At 42.8% G+C, this 24,484-nt stretch overlaps 1 protein-coding gene across 6 annotated transcripts in view; it reads right to left on the bottom strand.

The window, feature by feature from the left end:
* The window catches only part of rnf6 (ring finger protein (C3H2C3 type) 6), a 53,454-nt gene extending 39,777 nt beyond the window's left edge, over nt 1–13,677 (bottom strand). Inside the window, exons 1-2 of one of the 6 annotated variants that reach the window (XM_059964169.1) lie at nt 13,289–13,373; nt 7,100–7,231 (exon numbers count right to left, since the gene is read on the bottom strand). The gene's annotated coding sequence lies outside the window, so the exon portion shown is untranslated. Of the gene's footprint in view, nt 1–7,099; nt 7,232–11,562; nt 11,579–13,288; nt 13,374–13,555 lie in introns of those variants that run through there. The other 5 variants (XM_059964161.1, XM_059964168.1, XM_059964162.1 and 2 more) reach the window with 5 other exon arrangements.
* Nucleotides 13,678–24,484: the final 10,807 nt, after the last annotated feature.

The following is a 24,484-nucleotide window of genomic DNA, read 5'->3' as shown; positions in this document are numbered from 1 at the left end:
AAGTGAGTAACATTTGTAATGCTGTAGCCATTTGGCACCATCCTTCCCACACCAACTCAGAGTCGTCAAGGAAAACAGGAAGATTATGCTCAGTACTCTCACTCCAGTTTTCTCCCATTCTCCCATTGCTCAGAATCCTACAATGTAGTCTATCTCATCTAGGTATAGAGACACAGAATAAAACACTAAGAGCAGAAACAGGCCCTTTGGCCCATCTAGTGTGTGCTAAACTATTATTCTGGGGAGTCCCATCAACCTGCTCCTGGACAATGACGCTCCAGAAACCTTCTAGCGTACCTATCCAGATTTTTTAGATATTGAAATCAAACCGCATGCACCACTTCCACAGACATCTTGCTTCACATTCTCACCACCCTGAGTAACGAAGATCCCCCTCATAGTCCCCTTAAATAATTAACCTTTCACCCTTAACCAATGATCTCTAATTCCAGTCTCAAACAAAATTTAGTGAAAAATGTCTGGTTGCATTTACCCTATCTATACCCCTCAATTTTGTATATCTCTATCAAGTTTCCCTTCATTCTCCTACATTCTAGGTAATAAGGCCCTCACCTATTCATGCTTTCCCTATCACTCACTAGCAACATCCTTTTTAATTCCTACAGGATGGTGACCTGAACTGTATACAATGCCCCCAAATTAGGCTTCAACAACATCATAAACATCAATACTCCAATTCCCGTACTCAGTACTCTGATTTACATAGGCAAAGTGCCAAAAGCTCACTTTACAACCCTATCAACCTGTGACATCACTTTCAAAGAATCATGAATCTGTATTCCCAGATCTCTCTGCCCCACCATACTCCACAGTGTCCTACCACTCACTATTTAAGTCCTACCCTGGTTTGTCCTCCCAAAGTGTAACACCTCACACTTATCTGCTTAAATTCCAACTGCCATTTTTCAGTCCATTTTTCCAACTGGTCCAGATCCCATTGCAAGCTTTGATAGCCTTCCTGGCTGTCCACTACACCCTCAATCTTGGTGTTATCTGCAAATCTGCTCATCATATTTACAGCATGATCATCCAGTTTTTTAATATAGATCGCAAACAATGGACCCAGCACCAATTCCTGCAGCACCACGCAAGTCACAGGCCTCTAGTCAGAGGCAATCATCTACTACAGCTCTCTGTTTCTCCCACAAAGCCAATGTCTCATTTAATTTACTACCTCATCCAGAATGCCAAGTGACTTAATTTTCTTGACCAACCTACCATGCCGGACATTGTCAAAGACCTTGCTAAAGTCCATGTAGACAACATCTACTGCCTTTTGCTCATCAATTTTCTTGGTAATTTCCTCAAAAAACTCTGTAGGACTGGTTAGACACAACCAACCATACACAAATTCATGTTGACTTACCTACTTTAAGTTCACTAACATTCCTAATACTGTTATGCTATAAATTTTTTACTTGTGTCCTTCTTTCACGTACACTTTCTCTATTACTCTCTTCCCTCATGAAGACTGATGTTAAGTACTCATTTAGTACCTAACGGTGCCTTCAGCATCCACATGTAAGTTTTGATTTTTTTTTAGGCCCATTCTAATTATGTATTTCATTTCTACCATTTATTTGCTAATAGAAAACTTATGGAATATAGATAAGAAAATCCTTGACTTAAAATTCTCATCGCTATTTTCAAGTTATTCTAGGGTTTCACTACTACAGACTTCTCTACCAAAGTGGCCCTCCATGGTCTCAACTCGTCCTTGGTTTTAGACTCTTGATCATCCCATATTTAGGTATCCAGTAATTTGCAGCCCTACTTACAGCTGCCAAGGCCTTAAACTCTCACATTCTCCCCTCAAAATTCCACTACTTTCATTAAGATTTTTACCATTTCCATCACTGGTTAAGCTCCTGGTCATCCTTAATTATTTCACACTGCGACTCGGTATCAAACTTTGTTTGCTAACACCTTTGTGATCCTGTTTGGCACCCTAAAGGAGTCATTATAACAACTCTCATTATTCTTGCTTGTTGATATGTAACAATTCACAAACTGTAACTAATAGTTGTCATTATTTTGTTGATTGATTTACATTTATTCCAAATGTGCAAAAATCTGTGAAATTAAAATAGGGTATAAATGATTTATTGTCAACTAATGCAGTCAGCATCTAAGTGTTAAAATGTCCTATTTTTCAGTTTCTAATATTAAAACGATCATATTTCTATCTACCTCCATCATGAGCAGTCCCAAGCCTGGTGCAAAAGGAGGGTTGGGTATGGGGCTAGGAACCTCATCCCATAAAAACCCAGAGCTGCAGAAATGCCAACAGAAGCTCCAAAAACCTCATCACACGGAGGAGGAGGATCCAAGATGATGGGCTATATTTGGAGACAACTTGAAAGACTGGCCCAGGACCGAGAACTCTAGCAAGCTGCTGTCAGCAGCCAATGTCCCCTAGGGGTGAAGGGCTTAAGAAGAATACTTATAACTTGATCTAAGACAGTTGCAGCTCAAAGCCCAATCATAAGAGTTGAAGAGAAAATGCAAAGTTACACAATTAGCAGGTATACAGCATTTGCCAGACAAGAAGTGGTAAGAAAATTAATAATAATAACAACAACTTTATTGGGCATTTTTCACATAGATGATGTAATTCAAAGTACTTTACATTGGGATAAAAATACAAATATGAAACTAAAATTAAAATAAACATGAAAATAAAAGACAAAGATGTTAGTTAAAAGCAAGGCAAAAAATAACTACATTTACAAAATATCAGGAATGTTCCAAAACAGTTCCAATCCAATGAATAACAAAATACAAATATAACTGTCATAAAAGGATGAGACATTGACTACATCTACATCAACATGCCTCAAATAGGAAGCTGAATAATGGCTACATTTCGGTTTTATGTTTGGCTGCAGGATGATGAGAAAATCTCTACTCTTCTTCAAATAGTGCCAAGAGAACCAATAGATAGGTCTTCTATTTACTATCTCAATGCAAAGTACTTCCTTCAGCATTGCATCAAAATACTAACAGAGCTTAATATTTCAAGTGCTTTAATGAGACTTACATTAAAAATCTAAGTTCTCTTGACTTCCAACATCCATTACTCCAAAACATAAGCAGCAATACATACAAAAATGCTGAGGAACTAAGCAGGTCAGGCAGCATCTATGGATAAGAGTACACAGTTGACATTTTGGGCAGAGACCCTTCTTCAGGACTGAGGGACAAAGTTTCCTGTTCAAGAGCATTTCCAATAGAATGTACATTCTACTTTTATTAAGTTATAATGTAAAGCTACACAAACGCCAAACAGAACATCATCCTATAAATGGTTCTAAGCAATTTCATTACTAAAACCAGATCCAAGTTTTCTTACATACATAAATGGTGATGACAGTTAATATTCTCATCCTCAACAATGGCACAGCCCTGCGAGCAAATGTGAAAGGCAAGGATGAAGAGTCTGCAATTTTCTGCAGGCTGACATGCACACTAGATAACGTATCTTGAATTCCATTTGAGATCTCCACATTTAAGAAACCAATCCTCAGCCAAAATGGCTAAATTAACACATCTCAAAAATAAAAGGCTGAGAGTTCCAGACACTGCAAAGCCTAGATTTCAGCTTCAGTGGATCATAGAATATTATAGCACAGGAATGGGCCTTATAAACCCACCTCAGCCTTTCCTGTCTAAGTACCTATATAATTATAATGTTAAAAATGTATTTGGATCTAGATTTATCACCTCCTCTGGCAAGTCTCTCAGATAATCATCAGTCTTTGTGTGGAAAAGGTTGCCTCTTGGATCTCCTTTAAATGTCTCCGTTACCTTAAACCTGTGACCTCTTGTTCTAGACCACCCTGCCATGGGAAAAAGATAGTGACCATCCACCCTTCGTGATTACAACGTCATGCCTCAGCTTCCCATGTTCCACTAGAAACAAGTCCAGCCTATCCAATCTTTCCTTGTAACGACTGGCCCTTCATTCCACGCAATATCTGCTGAATCCTTCCTACAGTGTGGTGACTAGAATTATACACAATACATCAAATGGTTTCACCAACATTTTGTATAGCTGCAACTCTTATACTCAACAAAGTATAGTCAAAACCTAATTATAAACATAACAGATTCTGCAGCTTCTCGAAATAAAAAGCAACATACACAAAATGCTGAGGTACTTAAGACAGGCAGCACGTATGGAGAGGAATACGCAGTTGACATTTCAGACCAAGATGCTCTGGTGTCCCTCCACCTTCCCTTTCTCCCATAGTCCACTGTCCTCTCCCAGCTGATACTTTCTTCTGCCCTTTCCCTCATCACCTCCCAGCTTCTCACTTCATCATCTCATTCTCTACCCATGCACAATGAGATCTCATAAAGGTCACTTATATAAATTACTGAGGTCTGAGCACCAATCCCTGTGATAGATCACTTGTTACAGACCTTGCCAGAAAAACATCCATCCCCTTACCACCCTCTGCCTTATATCATCACTCAATTTTGGACCCAGTTTCTCAATGTTCTTCAGATCTCCATGTGCCATATCATTTTGGACAAACTTATCAAGTACAATCTTGTCAAAAGTTTTAATGAAGTGTAAACCATGTCTACAATGCCCTTGTTACCTCATCAGAAAACTCAAGTTTGCGAGACATGATTACTTCTGCCATGCTCACTCCTAATCAATCCCTACCTTTACAAGTGAATATTAATCTTATCCTTCAGTTTTTTTTCCCCAACATCTTCCCTATCAGTGATGCAAAGCTCACTGGCCTGTACTTTCCAGGCTTGTCATTTTTAAATAAGGAGGAAAACATCAGCTCTCCTCTAAAATTTTGGTACCTCACACAATGATGCAAAAATACCAGAGCCCAGCCCTGGCAGCCTTTCCTCCTTTGTTTGCCTGAGCATCCAAGGAAAGATAGAATTCAGCTTCAGGGAGTTATCCACCTTAAAGCGTGCCAATACTTCTAACACTTCCTCCTTCCTGATATTGACATGCTCCAGAACATCAGCACAGGCCTCACTTAACTCTCCTGCCACCACATCCTACCCATGAGAAATACTCATTTAGGGCCTTATACATACCTCCTGGCTTCATACGTTATCCCTTTGGTTGAAAAGCAGACCTACTCTTTCATTAGTTTACTTTATTTCTTTTGAGATACTTATACAAGGTTTAGAATTCTCCTCAATCCTACTTGCTAAAGTAATTTTCTGGCTTATTGCTGCTTTCCTAATTTCTTTCTTACTACTCTCCTATATTCCCTAGAAACCTCAAAGGAATCATTTGACAATAATTTCCCATGAATAACTTTGGCTGCTGCATTTTCCTGATCAAAAGTCACTGATCAACAGCAAGGCTCCTCCATCTTACTATCTTAGCTTTCTACCCTTTCAGGAATACGTTGACTCTGAATTCCTTCCATCTCACTTTCAAATGCATTTCACCCTGTTAGCTCACCCCGCTGATATAATCACATCAAAGTAATAGATCCCTTTTTATTCAAATAAATAGGCTATGTTGCATGCCAGCTCTAATCTGACTAAGACTCAACAGACAGATGTCACAGTACATGGCAGCCAAATAAGCACATGTAGGGCAAACAAAAGAAAATCTGCAGATGCTGGAAATCCGAGCAACTCACACAAAATGCTGGAGGAATTCAGCAGGCCAGGCAGCATGTAGAAAAAGAGTACAGTCAACATTTTGGGCCAAAACCCTCTGGCAGGACTGGAGAAAAATGCTGAGGAGTAGGTTTAAAAGATTGGGGGGGGGTAGGGAAGAGAGAAACACAGGGTGATCAGTGAAACCTGGAGGGTGAAGGATGAAGTAAAGAGCTGGGAAGTTGATTGGTGAAAAAGTGAGAAGGCCATAGAAGAAAGAAAAGGGGAGAGGAGCACCAGAAGAGGCAATGGACGGGCAAGGAGATAATTAGCGAAAAGTGGATGGAAAATGGTGAAGAAAGGAGACGGGTGGACGGTATTATTCGGTTAGAGAAATCCATCTTCATCTCATCAGGTTGGAGACTACCCAAACAGAATATAAGTTGTTGTTCCTCCAACCTAAGTGTGGCCTCATCATCGTGGAGGCGATGGATGGACATATTGGAATGGGAATGGGAAGTGGAATTAAAATGGGTGGCCACTGGGAGATCCCACTTTTTCTGGTGGATGGAGAACAGGTGCTCGGTGAAGGCGTCTCCCAATCTACACCAGGTATCACCAATATACAGGATGCCACACCAGGAGCACCGAACACAGTATATGGCCCCAACAGACTCCTGTTTAGGGCCCTGAATGTTAGTGAGGAAGGTGGCGTAGAGACAGGTGTAGCACGTTCACTTGCAAGGATAAGTGCCAGGTGGGAGATCAGCAGGGAGGGATGAATGGACAAGGGAGTAGGATAGGGAGCAATCCCTACAGAAAACAGAATGCGTGTGTGGGGGGGGGGGGGGGAGCGAAAAATGTGCTGGATGGTGGGATCCCATTTGAGATGGTAGAAGTTTTGGAGAATTACGAGCTGGATGCAGAGTCTAGTGGGGTGGTGAGGACAAGAGGAACCCTGTCCCTAAGGCAGTGGGAGGATGGGGTAGGAGCAGATGTGCATGAAATGGAATATATGCCGTTGAGGGCAGCATTGATGGTGGAGGAAGGGAAGTCGCTTTCTTTGAAAATGAAGGACATCTGTTCTTCTGATGGGAATTTGTGGAACGCAGTGTTTTCACTGAATGCCATGAGAAGTCCCGTCTCAGAGAAGAGACAGAAAATCTTTGGCAAGCTGAGTAGAACTTCAGGTTTCCTTGTTTAGTGGGAGTCCTAAACTTGGACTTATATGGAAGGAAATGCATACAAGTGCTCAGTTTCATATCAGACAGGCATAATAAATCTAACGGATTTTAACCACATTGAGTTAGAAATGTAAATGTAATGTCACGTCAGTTATTACAGGATTGAGCTCTTTTGCAGGCACACCAAAGTGCGTCAGTTATCTCTTGCATTACTGTCATAAACTGATGCTAATCTGACTCTTCCTTTGACAGAATCAGGCACAATATCAAGTTCAGAAGACTTTGCGTTTGACCCATTTTCTTACTGTGCAGTATCCTTAGAAACATGTTCTGCGGAGATGTTTCCAGTAGTTGAATTTATGTGGATTTTGTAATGTGCTTTCACCTCCTTGTTCTCTTCTGTGGAGACATCTTCATCAAATACAAAGAATCCCAGCCTAACGCAATGTGGACATGTAAAAAAGAAAACTGACATCTATTTCTGCCATAAACAATTACTAGGATCTAGAGGCACAAAAGCTATTAAAGATGTTAGAGAATGTGAAATTGACCATGTGTACTGGAAACATAATTTGCATTATTCCAGCTGTAAATAGATTTGAGTGAAATTTACTGTCTTAATCAACAGTTAACCATTAGATGCAAGTTTTCTCAAGTACCACATGTCCTTTTGCAATTAATGTAGGAAATATAATATTTGTGTGAGACAACTGGTTACAGGTTTCACAAGGAGAACAGGAGAACGTTGAGTCATAAAATGATCTCAAATTAAATTGTAATCTAGTTGATACAGACCTGAGACAATGTGATAACTCCATCAGTTTTCTCAGTACAATGCAGCCAGTGAGTTGGACCTCCAATTGTACATACTTTACATTTTGACTAGATCATTTGATTTTCAAATACAATCAGTTCAAGCATCACAGGAGCACAAGAAAATAGGATTAAGTCATCAGGCCTTTCAAACCTGATGTGGAATTCAACATAATCATGGCTGATCTAAATAGGTGAACCTTAGGCTCACTATTTCTTCCACGAACACAGATGTAACCAGTTTCCATCTACCACACTCTCCTCCACCAGGAAAAACTTGTTTTTGCACTGAACTACTCATTTGATTCCTTTCACATTTTACCAATCAAAGGTGGACACTTGCATGGCTTGCCTTTGCTCCAAACCTTGGCACCAATTCCCATACCTTTAGCAGCTACCTTTACGACTATATCAGTGCTGCCTCCTGCACCTAGGCAGAACTCTTCAATTTTATCAACTTTAAATTTCCAACACCTATCTTCCTTTTCTGGATCTCTGTGCCTCCATCTCAGGAGGCAAACTATCTACTGACATTTGTTATAACCCACTGACATCCCACTCTGCCAAGACTACACCTTCTGCCATCCTTTCACTTCAGAGAATGTTATCTTTTTCTCTCAATTTTTCAATCTCTGCTGCATTTGTTCTCAAGATGAGCCTTTCCACTTCAAAACATTTGAAATGTCTTCCTCTTTCAGGAAAGATGGCCTCCCCTTTGCTGTGGTTAATGGGAGTCCTCAATGGCATCTTCTTCATTTCCCTCACTCTGCCTCCTGCCCAGACAGAACATGAATGACATTCCCTTGGTCTTTATCTTTCACCACAGCAATGCCAAACAAATCTACATCTGATGTTAGTTCAGAGCCACCTTAATAGCCTCTGATATACAAGATTCCTTAACCCTGGGGTCTACGTTACAAATGGAAATCACAGGTGCATACCATAACACAAACCATGCATGCCTCAACAGGCTTCTAATCAGCAACATTAGAATGACAGTTCCAGAGAGAGAAAAAATGAAATCAAGGCCACTTTGTTTCTTCCACATTCTTGAAGCTATTTTTTAATTGAGCACAAGCTTGGCAATTATGTGAAACTACTTCCTTCAAGCAATCAAATCTACTCAAGTTTTCTAACAGCACAATTCACACCTATTTTTTAAAAAAATGCCCCTACAAACAGTCTTTATTGCAGCCTGCTGCATTGTGAAGATAGCAACATAAAACTCTCAAATTCACAAGGATAGTATATTTAGAGTTATAGACTTGTTAATCATCTACACTAGCCCAGAATTAACATTTTGATCAAGATTAACCATACATTTAGAAGTAATCACAACTAAGTTTTGTATTATGGTGCACCAATGCAGTTGTATACACTGTTTTCAGCATAACTTTCAAAAAAGCATTTGCTTTTCTCCAATAAATCTCCTGCCTTTCAATAATCAAAATAGCATTCAGTTTAGCAGATGTGCAGATAACACACTACTGTTTATTTTTGACTTCACTGCGAAGAAATCATTGACCACTTGAATCTGCTGCCACATCTGCCCTGTTGGCAGTCACACAGATAGGATCACTCACTATAGTATCCTGATTACTTAAAGTTGCCCAGCAGCCATTTCTATTTGAACATCATATTTTTATATAAATGTAAGACAGGACTTTCCTCAATAATGAAAAGCTGCACTTTTGACTACAGCAGTATCTTAAAGATATCTTAAAGTTACTTAGCAGTATCTTTGGTAAATTAAAGACTTGCAACTGACAATGAAGTGTTAATGGCCACAATAAAATAAATGGACGCACAATACCCAATTATAGCTATAAATTGTCTGCCAAAGGAAGCACTGTTGCACCACCAGTGGTAGATGTGCTAATATTATACCATACCCAGGATGCACAAGCACTTACATTATAGTGTCCCCTATGGGAATTGATAATGGAAATTTTTAAAATGAGGGCAAGGTATACGGCTATAGAATGAAGAATGAATCAAGTTAACCTGCCTTGGTCCAATTATTAATTAGCCCCTAACCCCAACTTTACCCTCAATGCCTCCAAATATTTAAATTTACCAATTATTAATTTCTTAAAGCTACATAACTATAGAAAGTTTAATATTTTTCCATTAATGTGCTCTTTAATTGAGAATACACAGTTTTTTCCTGTTACAACCTGGAAAATAGAAAGAGTTCTACTTATTATTATCCCTCTGCTTCTCCTTTGTCTGTGAACCAGGAGTATATTAGACAAAGTAATAGATGACAAGGTATAGTTAAACCAATTTTAAATTTAAGGAAAATAAACACACTGAAATAATGTGTGATAATATTTTGAACTGTGTCCAAGGCAATGGAGCAAATATGTTTTCTCCTAGCAGCTGGCATGGTCCCAATGAGCCACAAAACCCATTTCTGGGTTGTTGTTATTATTATTAAGTTAAAAAAATCACTATTAATGGACATATAACAACATAATTAAAATATTTTAATCCAACTACTTAAATCCATTGTTGCCTATAACACCATTTAAAATATTAAAATCCAAAACATATCACCAAATCAATTAAACAGAATTATGTTGTGATATACTATCCTGATGGCACTCCATACTGTTCAATGTCATGATTGAGCCTGAATTCTAAGTAATTTACACTAAAGACAATTGAGAATATGAACATTAAAAATGCAGATTTGTAACTAGAAGAGATTTGAACATTTATCTTTCATTATACTCCCTAGAAAAGTAATTTGATCTGTAAACATAATTCTACTGATAATTTCCACGAAGTCACAGAATGCAATAAGTATGCACTGTCATCCAAAACAAAATGGTAGCTTTATCACCATCACAGATACAGCACTTTTTTTAAAAAGTGAATCTGAAAAATACCAGTTAAAGCAGAGTTAATTCAGTAGATTTTGCAGTATTCAGCACATAAAGAGAGATTTATTATAAACTGGAAACCAATGTATTTACTAGAATTTGAATCTCAACAGAATGAAGTCATAATACCATTAAACAAAGTGAGTGATAAATCAGGAATGAATATTACAAAGAATACAACACATCAACCTAAATGAAGGAAAAAAACATCAAATTGTTAAGATAGTAAATTGGGTAATAATATTATCAATCAAATATTGCCCTCTGCAAATCATCTACCAACGCAACAGGTCGACAGCAGAAACAATCTCACTGGCTCTCCGCTATACTTTGGAGCACCTAAAAAAACAGCAAAGTATACAACAGGCTGTTGTTTATCAATTACAGCTTTCTTTTCAATACCATCATCCCTCAGTATTAGTCACCAAGCATCTGCACCTGGGTCTCTGTACCTTCCTCTGCAAATGGATCCTTATCTTCCTCATCACAGATTGGTAATAACATCTGCCCCTTGGTGACAATCAACACAAGCTCTCTTCAAGGATGTGTGCTTAGCTCACTACTTTCTCTTTGCTCATGACTGTGTGGCTAGGGACAGTTCAAACATCATCTATAAATTTGTAGATGACACCAATGTTATTGGTAAAATCACAGATGCAATGAAGAGGCGTATAGGAGTGAGATGGACCAGCTGTTTGAATGGCATCACAACAACCTCACACTCAACGTCAGCAAGACCAAGGCATTGATTGTGGACTTCAGGAAGAGGAAGTAAGGAAATCAAACACAGTACTCACTGAGGAATCAGCAATGGAAAGGGTGAGCAGGGTGTCAACATCTCTGCTCTGGCCCCAAATTATTGATACAATCACAATAAAGGCACACCAAAGACTTTTGCAAATGTCTGACTAGTTGCATTACAACCTGGCATGCTGCCTCCAATGCACAGGATCACAAGAGGCTACAGAGGGTTGTAGGCTCAGCCAGCTACATTAAGCCCACAACACACCCTACCATCAAGGGCATAGTACCTCAAAATGAAAGCATTCATCATTTAAGACCCTCACCTGCTGGGGCATAGCTTCTTCTTGTCACTACCATTAAGGAGGAGATACAGGAGCTGAAGCCCACACAATGATTCATAAACAGTTTCTTCAGATTTCTGAATGGTCCGATCACACGACCTCACTATTCATTTGTATGTACTATTTATTCTGTAATTTATAGTAATTTTGCTTTTGCACTGTACTGCTGCTGCAAAACAATAAATTGCACATCACATAAGACAGCAAAAGAAAATGGATTTAGATTCTAAAATTAAAATAAACAACCAAGTACATTATGTGCTAAATAATCAACTATAAATGTGCATCTTACATAATTCAAAGTAAAAAGTACATTTATCAAAATATCTATACAATATATAACCTTGAGGTTCATCTTCTTGCAGGCAGTCACAAGACAAAGAAACACAATAGAACCAATTTAAAGAAAATCCCGCACAGCAATATGAAAACCCTCAATGTGTGGGGAGAAAGCAAATCATACAAACAATAAAAAGTACACAAATAATATTAATCGCAGAGTCCCCAAAAGTGAGCCTACAGCCACAGAGCCGGTGAGGCAAGTGAAGCCATTCCAGGAGCCTGATTGCTGTAGGCCACAGAAACAAAATCAGTTCTGTGCTGTGTCGATGGTTGCAGGCCACAGCTGCAGTCACTTCAGCTCTGTAGCACTCTGCTCCAATCACATAAATAGTTAAAAAAAAGTAAACAAAAAACACCACAAACTGCAGAGTCCCCAAAAGAGAGTCCACAGCTGCAGAGTGTATTCTGTGCTGAGGTGAGTAAAGCCCATCCAATGGTCCAGTGGCTGCTGGGCAACAACTGCTCCCGAACCTGACGGCATGGGACCTAAGGCTCCTGCACCTTTTGCCCGCCAGCAGCAGTGAGAACAGACCGGTCAAATGCAGCCAGATGCACTAGGCACCTGTTCCTTTTCTACTCTTGTTCTTGACGATTTTAATCTTGCTTGACTCTTTAATCATCACAGAGTGATAGAGCCGACCATAGGTTTGTGTTCCAAATTAGGAGTCACCACAGCGTACACCCCTAGTAATGGTCTTAGCTGCACTTTCTGTCTCAGTAATACCAAACCTTCCGGGAGATGATAGAAGCACCAGGTTGCTTTATTAGTTACTTACGTTTTGATCAGTTTACCTGACGACACCATAAATGCCAAATTGTTAACATTCTAATGTAAAATGATGTAACGTTGCAAAATATTGTTAAGAATATATGATCTGAAATTGATGGGGGAATTTCTGTCTGGAATGTAAATTGAATTGCCCTAGATTACTTGGTTCAAAGTTCAAAGTAAATTTTATTATCAGAGTACATATATGTCACCACATACAACCCTGAGATTATTTTTCCTGCGGGCATACTGAGGTTATTAGGCAGATGCAGATATCTAGGAAACACTTCATCACGAAAAATTAAAAGGAGTGCACCCTCATTCGGAATGCATTTATACATATCCCTTTCAAAACAATTAATAGCAGAATTAATGCTACGAATCACATTTTGTCTTTTCAGGCAAGAAAGACTCAAGCATAGCCAGGAAATTTTAAAGACGCAAAGTTAATCAAGAAGAAACAAATCCTTTAATAATCAATGCTTCCAGAAATCAAAGAAAAGCTTTAAAACCCCAGTTTAGGCCCCAGCGGAGCAAGCCAAAATACAACCTAACATGATTGCAAGCGTCAACTCAGCTATAGACATCTAAACTAACCACACGGAATTCAAATAATCTCTGACGCCATTTTCTGCGACAACAGCGATCCAATCAATACTTAAACAGGGGCGGGTCTGGGTCATCACGTTAGCTTGATCCGCAATGGATCGCTCTACAAAACCATTTAATGGTAAGGAAAGAATAAAAAAAATGGAGTAGGTGATCTTCCGTGTTTTAAAATAAATTCTGGCAATTGTGCTTTTCATTACTCTCTAAAGAAACTCAAGAAAGCACGACAGCCAGTGTACTAGAAAAAGGTAATACCTCAGAGTCGACACTCCGTCGGCAACGCCAATTTTGTTTCACAGCTGCAGATCCGAGCGTCAACCCGGCAACGGCGCGTGCGGCTCTCAGCACTGACGTAGGGCCGGACGCATGAGCGCGCGACACACGGCATGCTGGGTATGGGAGCAGGCACGCTGGCGCTCGTGCCCGTGTCCACAGCGGCGCGTTCTCGCTCGTTCATCCTCTGCGAACGATCCGTGTTCACTTTGCCCCGTTCTACTGACAACACTCCTGGTGATGAGGGAATTATCACCAGGAGATGCCAATGGTGGAAAAAACAATCCAATTTTCCCAACCTCTCCGTAAAGCTAATATACTCTTAATACAGGCAACATCCTGGCGAATCTCTTCTGCACTACTCTCCAAAGTCTCTACATTCATCGTATCGTGTGTGTCTCCACCACAATTGTACACAATACCCCAAACGTGAGTCAGCCAAAGTGTATACAACTACAGCAGGAAGCATCTTGGTATCTTGTCTCCATGTGTAAAGTTATTTATGGTCCTTAACTGCCCCAAATCTATGAATTACGATCTGTGTGGGAGACTTTCAGATTCTCTTTCTGTTAGCACTAGTCTACCGTCGTACTCTCTCTTTGCCCCTTTTATTTCTTACTCACTTTCCCCCGATCTTTCTATTTTAGATTCAGCCATATTCTTATTTGTATTAACACGCTGATAACCATCATACAGCATCTACAGATATATTTTAACGGATAATGAGGGACAAAATTGGACCCCTGGAACAGTCGGTTTTAACGTGGCACACTTCACATCCAACCCCAAATCACAAGCTGTAAGTTGGACGGGGCCGTGTGGAGCACGACCACTCAGCAGGTATGCAGCAGAAACCTGGCTCTGTTTGCCACGCATGTTATAATTTTTTTTAATGTGGCAAGAAGGATGCTGTTACTGCAGTGGGGTCATCTGCCATAAACAGCTAAACTGTAGAGAGACGAGGATGTGGAAAGTCTACGAGTACAACTTACATTAAATCCCAAATACTTACCAGATTTTGAAAGGAAGAAAGTAGTAGGTAAGGCCCAGTCCTTCACAGTACCATTGAGCACATCTACACAGAGCGTTGTGGCAGAAAAGCAGCATCCATCATCAGGAACCCCAACACACAGGCCATGCTCTCTTCTCACTGCTGCCATCAGGAAGAAGGTACAGGATCCTCAGGACTCACAGATTCAGGAACAGTTATTACCCCTCAGCCAACAGACTCTTGAGCCAGTGGAGATAACTTCATTCAACTTCACTTGCCCCATCACTGAACTGTTTCCACAATTGATAGACGCACTTTATGGGACTCTTCATCTCATGTTTTCAACATTTGTTGCTTATTTGTTTATTATTATCACTTATTTTTCTTCTTTTGTATTTGCACAGCTTGTTATCTTTTGTACATTGGTTGTCTGCCCTGTTGGGTGTAGTCTTCCATGGATTCCATTAGTTTCTTGGATTTATTGAGTATGCCCGCAAGAAAACAAATCTCAGGGTTGTATATGGTAACCAGGAGATACTATGATAATAAATTTAATTTGAACTTTGAATTTGCATTTCTTGATGAGTATATACTTTTTATTGCCACGTGGAATTTGGATATATAATAGCATATTTAAAATTATTTGCCTTAAAATTAAATTATTTTTTAAAAATACTACCTAAATGCTAGTTTTATTTTTACATGTATATTCAATACTGATACTTTTTCATGTGCGGTCGTACTTACTATAATTCTTCAACCTTTACTAATTTTCTCTAGAGCCTACTCACACAATTGTATTGTTGTTACTGATTATATATAAAATTTTTCTCACCCTTTATGGGTGGTGCATATGAATATTTCTCCCTCAATCTCGGGTCCTTTACCAGAGGCCTGGGAGTTGAGGGTTCGGTGAACTATCCTTGCTGTTCCTAGTAATGCGCTCTTCTGCACAGAGATCTCAAATGTTGTTCTTGGGATCTGTTGGAGCCACTCTCCCAGTCCAGGTGTCACAGCTCCACGTGCTCCTATCACCACCAGGATTACTCTGGCTTTAACCTTACACATCCTTTATCTGCTGTTTCAAGCCCCGGTATCTCTCTAGCTTCTCATATTCTTTCTTCGTGATGTTACTGCCATTTGTGATTGCCACATCTATTACTATTGCTTTCTTCTGTACTAATACTTATCCAGTATTACTATGTCTGGTTGGTTGGCCAGTAACTGCTTATCAGTCTGTATTTAGAAGTCCCATGGGATCTTAGCTCTGTCATTCTCCACTACTTTCTCGGTTGTTTCCATTTGGAATTAGGAATATCCAATCCATACTCAATGTAGATGTTTCTGTACACAATTCCTGCAATGTGGTTGTGCAATTTAGTGTATGGTGTCCCTGCCTGCATCTTGCACCCTGCTACTATGTGCTACTATGATGGTTTCAGTGGATTCCTTGCACAATCTGCATCTTGGGTCTTGTCTGGTATGACGGACCCCTGCTTCTGTTGCTCTTGTGCTCAGCACCTGTTCTTGTGCAGCCATGAGAAGCATTTCTGTGGTGTTCCTCAACCCTGCCATTTCCAGCCATTGGTAGGACTTTCTTATGTCAGCCACCTCTGATATCAGGTGATGGTACATTGCAAGGAGTGGGTTGTCCTGCCAAGGCCTCTGGCTCTGCTTCACCTACTTCCATTTCCATGATCCCTGCCTGCCATTTGGTGTATTCTCCTAGCAGGTCATCCTTAGAGGCCAATTTCCTGACATTCTCATGGATGTTTCACTTTTCTTCCAGGACTGTGGCCTTGACACTTCCAAGACCCCATTCTCCTTTGTTCTGGCCAGTGTACAGTCACCTGACATTGGACTTAGGGTGGGATCCTCCTTGTATTGTTAGTAGTTTCTGTATCTTGTTATGTCACCAGCTTCCAGCTTGTTCCTTGGCCAGAACGTTACTGAGGGTGGATATCTGATGACTGGTAGGCAAATATGTTGATGGCTCTGATCTTGTTCTTCCCATTCAGCTGGCTTTTTAGTATCTGTCTCTCTCTTTAGAGGTACTTGGATGTTGCAGCCTTCTTTGTGTCCTCATCATGGTTTCTATGCACCTGCAGGATCACCAAGTATTGGTAGCTGTCCTATACATCTGGTCTGTGGCCTTCAAATAACTTGATTCCTTCAGTCTTGATACATTTGCTTCTTTTCATTACCATCTGGCTGCACTTTTCCAGTCCAAATTACTTCCTGATATCTCTGCTGTGCACCCTTGTCAGGTGGATTAGTGAGTCAATGTCTCTTTCATTTGTGGTATACAGCTTGATGACTTCCATTTACAGGAGGTAAATGGTCACTGTAATGTAATGTATGTAATGCTGATGGTCACTCCACTCTTGTACCCATGTGGACCCATGTCCACTCTCTGGGATGATCTGGCTGAGGGGCTTCAAGCCAATGCAGAACAGCAGTGGGGATAGTGCTTCACCCTGGTATATTCCACATCTGATTGTTGCTTGTGCTATTGGCTTTGAGCTAACGTCTAGCATTGTCCTCCAACAGCCCATTTTTTTCTTGGTGAAGGTCCTTAGTGTCTTGTTGATCTTGTACAGAGACAGGCATTCCAGGATCCATGTTTGGGGCATCGAGTCGTATGCTTTATGCTGGGATCCAGGCTGTGCTTAGGCTGGATTGACTGGTCTTGGAGTCTTGCATGATTGCTTTGTCTACCAGTAGCTGGTACTTGGAGCCTCTGGTTCAATTACCAACTTACACACATTCCTTCAGCTTGGTGGCCATGATGCCTAACTGGAGCTTCCATGTTGTTACAGGCAGGTTATAATTGGTAGTTTGATAGTGTTGCTCCTTTGTGAGGCTCCTTCATTATGAATACTGTCCTTCCTTGAATTAACCAGTCAGGGTGGGAGCCTGCTTCAAGCAGCTGGTTCATTTGAGCTGCTAGCTGTGTATGTAATGCTGTTAGTTTCTTCAGCCAATAAGCGTGGATCATGGTGATGTCCATTTCTTCATACTGGCTATCCATTGCTGGACATCTACTGCAGTGATGGTGACTGGTTCTTCCTCTGGGAGATTGCAGAGACTTGCTTGTAGGTCTTTCAGCCACTGGGCACTGGTGTTATGTGATGCTTCTTTCTCACATATACTCTTTCAGTACTCCTCAGTTGCTGTTTTGGTTGGTTCAGGTACTGGCACGTTGTTGTTCTGGAACTGTGTGAATACTTTTCCTAGTTCTTTGGAGAAGAGTGCATTTATTTGCTTGGCGTCTGCTTCCTTAGTGTACCTCTGTAGCCAAAACTGTTAACTGCTGCTTGGCAGATTCCAGGGCTTCAGCTATGGAATACCTCTGTACTTCCTTAGTAGCCGAGATTAATCTTTGATCTTCATACTTTTCTGCAGCTGAGTTAGTCTGATGCACCCATGTGGTTTTCATCTTGGCTTCCAATCATTGTCTCCAAGAGTGGTTATGACCCACTGTAGTTCATTTTCTAGTTCTTCATTTCTAAGACTGCTGTTGCCGATGCATGTATCATTTTGTTGGTCTCAGCTATGTTGGAAGTTGCAGTTGTGAGTAGTGTTTCATTGGCTGCTTCTTGCATGTTGTCTGCTGGAATTTTATCACTAAGCCTGTGGAGCCTAGTTGATTGATTGACAGTTGCTAGTTTAGCCATGATCTTCTCTCTACTTGCAACAGCCAGCATTGATTTGCCCCGAGGTGAGGTTTGAAATTATATTTCCTGTGTACAAGGCGATGCTATTACCTTTGCACCATCTGCAAGTTGTGGAGGTGGGGTTTGAACTTGTGTTTCCTGATCAGCTCAGTTCTGTGGTGATGTTGCTGTGGTGCGTTGCACTTGTACATCCAATTCAAGATGTGACAGCAATCCTCTGTTGACAATGTTTGATTACAGGGTTACCAGTTATTTTTCTGTGAATGTGGACAATGGTCTTTGCGGTTGCCGGAGTCCCCACATGCTTGATGCATCCTCTTTCAGATGGGTTGCTGTTGAAGTTGCATTCCATTAATGCCACGTTGTCCATGTATGGTTTGTTCTAGTAGCCGGATGATCCTGGTTCCCCTACCATTGGAGAGGACCCTGTTAATCCAAAGAACGTCTGAGCTGGCATGACTGTTATTGTTTTTGTCACTTGTCCAGAGGTTTTTGTTGGCAGATGTACCATGAGCAAGGAGGGTCCAGCCCAATAACCCTACTGGGCCGCCACCACTGGGACCTAAACCCCAGACCCCCACACAGTGGCAGACGGCAGGGCAGAGCCTGATGGTTCCCAATACCAGCCTCCACTCCCGGCAGCATCCTGCGGATTCTTGTACCCAGCATCATTGCAGTGGCCTGTGCTAGCTGGTAGCTCCGCTCTCTGCTATTCCTGTTCCAAGCAGCAGACTGCAGACCCAGCCAGGCCAGGTAGGACAAAGCAACAGGTGCCCAAGAGAGGCTTGGACTCAGGCTGAGAGCAACTGTCACTCTGTATGCACACCAATATATATATATTTTTTAAATTTTTCTTTATTTTTTATGTCAGATTAGCAGCTTGAAAAACAAATTGTCACTGCTAAGTCTGACATGCAGTCAGATATTTACTGTCAGATGTATTTGAAAAACTGAATTTATTAAACAAACGGTTACAAGGGAAAAACTGCAATCTCATACCAGGGAAAGAGGCTATTACTGGTTTCCTTGGAAAACTCAAACTTTTCAGCAGCAACACTGGATGTTGTAAGTCTATGCAAATGTCTTCACCGGATTCTATTTTAAGAAATACAAGATTGTGGCGACCCATTTCCTGGCAAATCCGAACCGGCTCACAATTAGATAGCCTATGGGGGTTTGCGAGCACAGAGCTTTGGAGCCTCTGCGCCACAGGGGGCAGGTTGAGGGAGGCTTAAAAGTGAGGCTGAGGATTTCGAATAAAGTTTTTTCCTTCGACTGGTGAAGGAGGAGTTCCAGAGGATGGAGGAATTGGGGATCATCCGGCGGTCCGACAGCCCATGGGCCTCCCCCTGCACATGGTGCCCAAAGCGACGGGAGGCTGGAGACCATGCGGCGACTACCGCAGGCTGAACGAGGCTACCACACCGGACCGCTACCCTGTGCCGCACATTCAGGACTTTGCAGCAAACCTGCACGGTGCACGGATCTTCTCCAAGGTAGACCTCGTACGAGGGTACCATCAAATCCCGATGCATCCTGACGACGTCCCCAAAACGGCTCTCATCACCCCGTTTGGCCTTTTCGAGTTCCTCCGCATGCCGTTCGGCCTGAAGAATGCTGCACAGACATTCCAGCGGTTAATGGACGCGGTGGGAAGGGACCTGGACTTCGCGTTCATCTATTTGGACGACATCCTCATAGCCAGCAGCAGTCGTCAGGAGCATCTGTCCCACCTCCGTCAACTCTGCGCCCGACTGAGTGAGTACGGTCTTACAATCAATCCTGCCAAATGTCCGAGCAAGGACATTAACTGGGACGAGGAGTCCGCCGCCGCTTTCGTTCAAACAAAGGAAGCTTTGGCAAACGCCGCAATGCTAGTACATCCCAGAATGGACACCCCTACCACCTTCACAGTGGACACATCTAACACGGCAGTCGGTGGGGTGCTGGAGCAACTCATCGCAGGTCGCTGGCAACCCCTGGCGTTTTTCAGCAAACACCTGCGGCCACCCGAGCTCAAGTACAGTGCTTTCGACCGGGAACTGTTGGTGCTCTACCTGGCAATCCGGCATTTCAGGTACTTCCTAGAAGGTCGGCCCTTCACTGCGTTCACGGACCACAAACCGCTTACCTTTGCGTTTACGAAAGCGTCCGACCCCTGGTCGTCCTGCCAGCAACGCCACCTGTCCTACATCTCTGAATACACGACGGATGTCCGGCACGTCTCGGGTAAGGACAATGTCGTGGCAGATGCACTCTCTCGCCCTACCGTTCATGCCCTTTCCCAAGGGGTAGACTTTGAGGCACAGCAGGCAGATGAGGAGATTCCGAGTTACAGAACCACAGTCTCCGGTTTGCAGCTCCAGGACCTCCCCGTAGGCCCGGGTGAGAGGACCCTAATCTGTGACGTCGCCACCGGCCAGCCCCGTCCCGTCGTCCCGACATCCTGGCGGCGCCGTGTTTTCGACTCCATTCATAACTTGGCGCATCCCTCCATCCGGACAACTGTCCGGATGGTTTCCAGCAGGTTCGTTTGGCACGGGCTCCGCAAACAGGTCAGTGAATGGGCCAAAACATGCATGCACTGCCAGACGGCCAAGGTGCAGCGGCACACCAAAGCCCCACCGCAACAGTTCCATCCCACCCACCGGCGTTTCGACCACATTAATGTGGATATCGTGGGCCCCCTGCCAGTGTCACGCAGAGCGCGTCACCTCCTGACTATCGTGGACCGGTTCACAAGATGGCCAGAGGCGGTCCCGCACACCGACACCATCTCCGAATCTTGCGCCCGAGCCCTGATCACCACCTGGATATCTCGCTTTGGTGTACCGGCCCACATTACCTCCGACAGAGGCGCCCAGTTCACCTCCAGCCTGTGGTCAGCTATGGCCAGCCTTCTGGGGACTCAGCTGCACCACACAACTGCCTACCACCCACAGTCGAACGGCCTGGTGGAGCGTTTCCACCGTCACCTGAAGTTGGCCCTCATGGCCCGCCTGAGAGGAGCCAACTGGGCGGACGAGCTTCCCTGGGTTCTACTCGGCATCCGCACAGCGCCCAAGGACGACCTGCACGCCTCATCGGCCAAGTTGGTATACGGCGCGCCCCTGGTCGTCCCCGGGGTGTTCCTACCAGCCCCACGGGGGCAAGAGGAAGATCCCGCAGCAGTCCTGGGCAGACTACGCGAGAAGCTCGGTAACCTGGCCCCCATACCCACTTCACAGCACGGGCGGAACCCGACCTGCATACCCAAAGACCTGCAGAACTGTAAGTTTGTGTTTGTATGAAGGGGCGGGCATTGGCCACCGCTGCAGCGGCCATACGAGGGGCCGTTTATGGTGCTCCGGAACAACGGGTCCACGTTCGTGCTGGACGTTGGGGGGAAAGAGGAGGTTTTCACGGTGGACCGCCTCAAACCGGCCCATGTGGACCTGGCGCAACCGGCCGAGTTTCCAGCACCTCGGCGCAGAGGCTGACCTCCCAAGCAGGTTCCGGCCCAGACTGTGGACATCGGGGGGTGTATCGCCAGTTCTGGGGGGGGGGGTTATGTGGCAACCCCTTTCCTGGCACATCCGAACCGGCTCACAATTAGATAGCCTACGGGGGTTTGCGAGCACAGAGCTTTGGAGCCTCTGCGCCATGGGGGGCAGGTCGAGGGAGGCTTAAAAGTGAGGCTGAGGATTTCGAATAAAGTTTTTTCCTTCGACTGCAGTTACCGACTCCGTGTCGTAATTTTAGCGCTGCGTGTAGCACACCGCTACAAGATATACAATGATCTGATTGTATATCTTGATCCTTTTGAAATAACTGCACACTGATATGGAATTTTGATTCAGAGACCTGCAGGAGATCAGCTTCTGTCATTTCCAATAGGATCCCACCACCAAGTACATCTTTCCTCCCCCCTTCCCCCCCACTTTCTGCTTTCTGCAGGTTTTTGCGATGCCTTTCTCCATTTGTCCCTCCCCACTAATCTCCCTCCCGATACTTATCCTCGCAAGTAGCACAAGTGGTGCACCTGCTCCTACACCACCTCCCTCTCTACCATTCAGGGCCCCAAACAGTCCTTCCAGTTGAGGTGATACTTCATCTGTGAGCCTTTTGGGGCCATCTACTGTTTCCATTGCTCCCAGTGTGGCCTCCTGTATATCAGTGAGATCCGACATAGATTAGGAAACTGCTTCACTGAGCACCTACCCTCTATCCGCCAGAAAAAGCAGGATCTCCCAGTGGCCATCCATTTTAATCCTACTTCCCATTCCCATTCCAACATGTTTGTCCATGACCTCCTCTAGTGCTGCAATTAGGCCACACTCAGGTTAGAGGAGCAATACCTTATATTCCTTCTGGGGTAACCTTCAACCTGATGGCATGAACATCGATTTCTTGAACTTCTGATAATTGCCACCTCCCCTTTACCATTCACCATTCCCATTTCGCTCTCTCTCACATTTCCTTACCTCCCTCTGGTGCTTCCTCCTCTTTCCTTCCCTTTCTCCCATGGTTTTTTGTCCTCTCTTATCAGATTCCCCCTTCTCCCACTTATTATCTCTTTCACCAATCTATTTCCCAACCCTTTACTTCACCCCTCCCCCTCTCACAGCTTCACCTATTACCTACCACTTCTTTTTCACTTCACCCCACCTTCTTACTCTGACTTCTCATCTTTTTTTCCAGTCCTGATAAAAGGTCTTGGGCCGAAACGTCAACTGTTTACTCTTTTCTATAGATGCTGCCTGGCCTGCTGAGTTCCTCTGGCATTTTGTGTGTGTTGCTCGGATGAAATTATAGGTGGTCTAATTGGCAAGTTTGCATACTATACAAAAATTGGTGAAGTTGTGGACAGTGAGGACCAAAAGATATGACAGCATGTTGATCAGTTGGAAATTTACGTGCAGAAAAGGCAAATGGAGGTCAAATGTAAGAGGAAAGTATCCAGTAAATGGCAAGACCTTTCAGAGCATTAATGTATAGAGGGTCTTGGAACTATAAAGTCCAAATGTGAAAAGGTTATATTAGGGGTGCCATGGTAGTGTAGCAGTTAGCAGTGTTGCGGTGTGTACAAAGTTATTGGAGAAAAAATTGAAGCTACTAGATACAGAGGTGGTTTATTCACTAAAACTGAGCAGTAAGCATCATATTGAGACCCTTTCGGAGGAAGAGTCATGTTCGCCCCAACATTCATATATGCTAAAGATCAAAGGACAATTCTACGTTTACAATGTATCTACAATGCTCCTTTTGAATTACATATGACTTGCACACCTTCTTTGCACCCGCACTCTAGGCAATGTTAATCAACATTGTCTGGTTTTTAAATTAACTGCTGTTCACAGCTCTAGGAACCCATTGTCAGGAGCTGCATTTTAAATGTTATGTTCAAGTCTAAATATTTGTTGCTGAAGTTAATATCTTGCTAAACACTAAGTCCAGAATATGCCCCAAGAAGCACGGGCGCTAACGCAGCTCGGAGCGTCAGAGTTTGGGGTTCAGTTCTGGTATCCTCTGTAAAAAGTTTGTATGCCCTTCCCATGAGCATGTGGATTTCCTCCAGTTGTCCGTAGATTAACTGGTCATTGCAAATTAACCTGTGATTAGTCTAGGGTTAGATAGGTGGGTTGTTGTGCAGCACAGCTTATTGGGCCAGAAGGGTCTGTTCCACACTATATCTCTAAAATAAACAATAAGATGCTAGTTCAACAGCGTCTGGAAATCTTTTATCCATTTCTGTACAACACAGCTGCCAGAATGCTTGAGAACTACTGCAAAGGCATTTGCAAAATGACCAAATATAATATGAGGAAATGTTTTAAAGTGGGATTTACTCCTGCTTGAAAAAGTGATGGATAAGTGATGGGCATTACAGTGCACAAACAGACCTTTAGGCCCATCTAGTCCATGCCAAAATGTTATTTTGCCTTGTCACATATGAAGCATACCTGGACCCTCATCCTCCACAACCTACCCATGTGTTTCTGGGCACTCCTTTTTTGTTGCTATTTTGTGAGATTTTGACTGGGGCAGCCTGCAGATAATGACCAACACAGCACTATATTGAACTGAACTTAGCTGAACCGAATATGCCTGGACTCTTTTGATTTTGTGTTTTATATTCTGTGTTTCTCGCTCATTTTTTTGCCCTTTTTGTAATTTGTTTCTTTATGCACATAGGGGTTGATGTTTTTCTTTGAATGGGTTCCATGGTTTTCTTTGCTTTGTGGCTGTCTGTGGGAAGGTGAA

Source organism: Hypanus sabinus, chromosome 3 (assembly GCF_030144855.1).
Source record: "Hypanus sabinus isolate sHypSab1 chromosome 3, sHypSab1.hap1, whole genome shotgun sequence".
Lineage (NCBI taxonomy): Eukaryota > Metazoa > Chordata > Chondrichthyes > Myliobatiformes > Dasyatidae > Hypanus > Hypanus sabinus.
Note: the sequence above shows the minus strand (reverse complement) of the source record. Positions and strands in the feature narration are given on the sequence as shown.